The 5,000-nt window shown below is 53.5% G+C and overlaps 2 protein-coding genes across 2 annotated transcripts in view; one reads left to right on the forward strand and one right to left on the reverse strand.

The window, feature by feature from the left end:
* LOC125033352 (zinc finger protein 407-like) overlaps positions 1-5,000 on the forward strand; it is a 48,900-nt gene that overhangs the window by 42,010 nt on the left and 1,890 nt on the right. The gene's annotated exons all lie outside the window — the stretch shown is intronic.
* The window catches only part of LOC125033353 (venom protease-like), a 25,230-nt gene that overhangs the window by 8,715 nt on the left and 11,515 nt on the right, over positions 1-5,000 (reverse strand). The window lies entirely within an intron of this gene.

Genomic DNA, 5,000 nt, shown 5'->3' on the forward strand with positions numbered 1-5,000 from the left:
CCTAAACGCTTCACCCAGTTCAAAGTGCCAGCTAAACCCGAAGGCTTCGACAATGCCTACCAATTGGTCAGGGCATTGGAGTCGCAACGGAAAATCCGGTTGTCGATCCGGGTCGCCCGAGATCAGGGCATGATCATAATGCCCAAAGATCAAGCTACCTTAAATTTCCTCCGGGAAACGAAGGAGCTAACTGATGGGAGAAAAGTGAGTCTTTCTCCACTAAGTCCCGAGGAAAAGAGAACCAAGATGGTGCTACTTGGCTTCTCAGTCTTGTACGATGTGGAGCTGATCGCTTCACACCCACAGGTCGTGCAGGCTTCCCGAATGTCGAAGGGGAAGACCCCAACCAGGCAAGTCCTGGTGACCATGAAAGGTGCCCCAACCACTACCCTTGATCTGGGTAACTGGGGCACCTACAACCTTCGAACGTATGTGCCAGAACCACTTCGGTGTTTCAAGTGCCAGAAATACGGTCACCACAAGGCTAATTGTACAGCCAAGCCTAAATGTGGTGTCTGTAGCAAGGCACACAACACAGAGGTATGCCTCAAGGCATACAAAGAGGAAAAGAGGGACACAACAGCCAAATGTCCCAACTGTGCCAAGAAGCATCATGCCTGGAGCCTGACTTGCTCTGTCAGGAAAAAGGCGGCCCTCAGGCGACAAGAGGTTGCTCAAAACCGATCAGACTTTGTTCCTGCCCCACCGGGCACCCATGTCTGGGGAAGGAACAAAAGCGAAAAGGCCCCCCGACCTCCTAAGAGGAAGGAAGCCGCCCCCCAGCCGACACCGGATGTCTCCAACAAAAAGGAGTTTCCGACAATGCCAAAGGTGCAGAAAAAGAAACTAAAGAAAAAAGTTTCTAAGAGCACCACAAAAACCTCCCCAACAGATGATCATCTCCTCTTTGACTAGGACGATATGACTCTCCTGTTAACTGCTGTTGTCACAGCAGTAGCAACAGCCCTGGGGAGGTCGAGTGAGGAGGCCGAGAAGGCAGTTTCGGTCGCCATGACGGCAATGACCCAGACTGTCGCAGCCCTGAAGGGAAGAAAGCTGGCTAGAGAAAAACCAGCCTCACCCTCACCCCAGGACGAGACTCCCCTCCCCACTCCAAACCAGGCCATGCCTTCACAGGCAGAGCCAAAACAGGCTGAATCTGTGCAGCCAGAGCCAGATCACGCTGACCTTGCCCAGGCAAGGCCAGCAAGGCCAGCCAAGAAAAAGCCTGATAGAAAAGCCGAACCAACCAAAGTCAGAGCTACCAAAGGCTCTCCATCCCCCAGTGGACCCAAGGATAGCCTGACAACAGACGAGGAGCCCTCAACCAGCGAGGACCTCGCAATGGAGTTGTCAGACTCCGACGATGTCTCTGATGTAACTATCACTGAGTAACATCATGACACACCATCTAAGCATCCTACAGTGGATCATCAATAGCTTCTCTGCCTTCACACTGCCACGAACACCTGGCAAGAGAGGCTTGATCACCCTTGTGAGAGCAACAATCCCCTGCTCCGCAATAGCCGATGCATCGCACTGTGGAGACGATGTTGAATCCCTTGCCGTCGAGGTTCACCTGGCCGGGGGGCCCCTCAAACTGTACAATGTGTACAGCCGGCCACGCTGTAAAAGCTTAGACATCAGCCAGGTCTGTGCTTCTGCTGCACACGACCGAGTGATCATAGGGGGAGACTTCAATGCACACCACCCCATCCTGGCTCCCTGCCGGGCACCGGATGCGGCCGGCTATCACATAGCCGACGTGCTAGAGACATTCCCTGAGATCGCTCTCCTCAACACCCAAGAGCCAACGCATGTCAGAGGAGGGGTCCTAGACCTCACCCTGGCCACTGCGACTCTGGTGGGGAGGATTGGCTGGTGTGTCGATGAGACCGTCACAAGTGACCATTACGGCACTATAACTACCCTCATGGATGCTGGCCCAGCCGAAATCCTAAGACCAAATCCAAGATGGAAAACAGACAAGGCCAACTGGCAGGCGTTTCAAAACGCCTTGGCCCTCTGTCTGAGATGCAACAATCCCCCACAAAGCGAAAATGTGGAAGTGCTCGAAGCCATCCTGCTAAACGCCATTAATGAAGCAGCCTCACAGACCATACCCAAAACTCGGCCTGGGTCCAGAAGTCACAAAGACGCCTGGTACTTCAATGACGAGATCAGGGAGGTCAACCACAGGGTGAACATGTGCCGAAAACTATTCCGAAGGCAAAGAACCCCTGACAACCTATCCCTCCTAAGGGAAGCTGTCACGGATGCCAAGGAAACTGCCAACAGAGTCAGGCAGGAAAAGTGGCTGGAATGGTGTGAGTCCTTCGACCACCAAACCACCCTTTCAGAGCTGTGGCAACGGGTCAAGCGAGCTACCAGCCGCTCAGCCCCGAGGTGCACCCATCACGACCCCGAAGCAGAGGCTAACAGACTGGCGCACGAGTTCTCTGCAAGAACGAGCAGCAACAGTCTGCCAGCCGAGCTGAGGGCAAGACAAGAGCGTCTACAGCCAGACAGACACGCTCAGATCAGAGAAAGGGCAGCCGAACCCGATAACTCAGACGTTATCTTTTCTCTGAGGGAACTAAGGAAAGCCTATAAAACCAGTTCCAACACAGCCCCGGGCTCTGATGGGATCTCGTACCCCATTATCTCCCATCTAGGACTAGCAGGTGAGCGTGCACTCTTGCAACTCATCAACAAGTCCTGGGAAACTTCCACTCTACCCCAGAGTTGGAAGAGGGCTACCATAGTTCCCGTCCCAAAACCAAAGGAGCCGGGGAAGTACCGCCCCATCTCTCTGCTCAGCTGCCTGGCCAAGACAGCTGAGAGGATGGTACTAAACCGGCTTCAATGGAAAACGGGACCCCCGCACGAACACCTTCACGGGTTCACAAGGGGCATGGGCACAGCACACAGCTTAGCCACGCTCTTAAGCACAATCAGCAAGGGCCCAGCTGTGGTGGTATTCCTTGACCTGGAGAAGGCTTTTGAACTGGCAAGTCCGCTTGCCATTCAGGAAAGCCTGATCCAGAAGGGAATGAGAGGAAAGCTCTTGGCTTGGATAGGTGACTAATTCAGGAACAGGACTGCCAATGTCAAATTCCAGGGTCACCTATCGCAGCACATGCCGCTCGAAAATGGAACGCCACAGGGTGGGGTTCTCAGTCCAGCCCTATTCAACACTTTAATGTCCTGCATCCTCAACATAAACCTCCCAGTGGGGTGCCAGATCATCTCGTATGCAGACGATCTCGCTATCACCTCCACTGGACCACGCAGCCAACATAAAGCCCAGCGTTGTCTGGACCTCGTGTCAGAGGAGTGTTGTAGGACGGGACTAAAGATCTCTGCTGCCAAATCCAAAGCCATGGCTTTGAGACAGAGAGTTCGAGGCACAAGACTGAAAATCCAGGGAGTGGAATTAGAATGGGTCAAGGACTACCTATACCTTGGGGTAAGGATAGACCAGACCCTCTCCTTCCATAAGGAGGTCCAGTACCTGGTTGACCGAACCAAAGCAAGACTGTCTGTCATGAGAGCAATGACTGGGAGACGCATAGGGGCCAGACACAAAGTACTAAGATCATTCTATGTACATGCTGCCCGGCCCATTGTGGACTATGCCTCAGTCGCTCTAATTGCTGCAAAGAAAAAGCACACAGACAAATTAGAAACAGTCCAAAATGAAGCTGCCAGGATCATTCTGGGTGCCCCGAGGTGGACGAAGGTTCTCAACCTCCTGATGGAGGCAAACCTTCTCCCCCTGGACTCACGAATCGATCTAACGGCAACACAATTTCTGTCAAAGGTCATCCAGGCTCCCAGGAACACAAGCCTAAGACAAAAATTAGTCAGATGCCTCGAACAAGACAACGAGCTCGTTGCAAACAACTCCTGGCTGTCTCATACAGCCAGGGTGTTGATACGCCATCAGCTCAAAGAACAGCTTCTTGCTAAGGGCATGGACTCCCCCCACCCCGACTTTGCCGAAGCCCCGCCGTGGGCACTGAGCCTGATAGAGTTCAACATAATGAACCTGTCAATGAAAAAGAGCCTATACCCCATGCCTAGCCTAAAGGTAGAAGCCCACAGGGTCATTGCAGCCATCACTCCTCCGGGTAGTAGAACATACTACACGGATGGATCGGTCGATCCCTTGAGCCACACTGCAGGCGCCGGCTTTGCAGCTAGGGATGCCACGCGATCCATGAGGGTAACAGACAACGCCTCCTCGCTACAGGCAGAGGCAGTTGCAATCATGGGAGCCCTAGGCCACGCGTCCCTAAGGGAAGGACACGTGGTCATACACACAGACTCCAGGGCAGCCATTGACTCTCTTCAGCACAGCTCACCCACAGACAACATCTACCTACTGACCACGATTCTCACAATGGCACAGAGAATTCTTGCTCAGGGTAGAAGAATTATCATCAATTGGGTCCCAAGCCACATCGGCATCAGAGGGAACGAGCTTGCTGACAGACTAGCCGCCGCTGGCAAGGGTATGCCCCCAAATCCCATGACGATAAAACCGAGCCGAAAATTACTTATGGAGAAGTGTGCCTTGGTCGGTCGTACCTTCCTACGGCAGCTCCACAGAGAGGAAACGAGAACCTCCCCCTCGGCCAGCTGGTACTCAGACGCCACAGGCTCTGAACCACTGGCACTCTCTGAAGTAAGCAACAGAGGTACCGAAGTCATTCTTCACAGAATGCGCCTAGGTTACCACTGTGCATGGCAGATTATCCCAACAATCGAACGCGATGAATGGTGCTGCAAGCACTGCGGCGAGCCGAACGCCACACTAGTCCACTACCTAGAAAATTGTAACCATACACAATTCCTGAGACATGGACCGCCCACAACAGCCGCCGTGCTGGTAAAGAGGCTATGCGAAATGCTTACACCATGGCGGCAGGAGCGCTTGCTGGCAATCCCGCCGCCACGGTAAGCATCGAGTGTCAGACAACTCAATGAGACAGCCG

The sequence above is a fragment of the Penaeus chinensis genome, chromosome 16, assembly GCF_019202785.1.
Source record: "Penaeus chinensis breed Huanghai No. 1 chromosome 16, ASM1920278v2, whole genome shotgun sequence".
In the NCBI taxonomy this organism is placed as follows: Eukaryota; Metazoa; Arthropoda; class Malacostraca; order Decapoda; family Penaeidae; genus Penaeus; species Penaeus chinensis.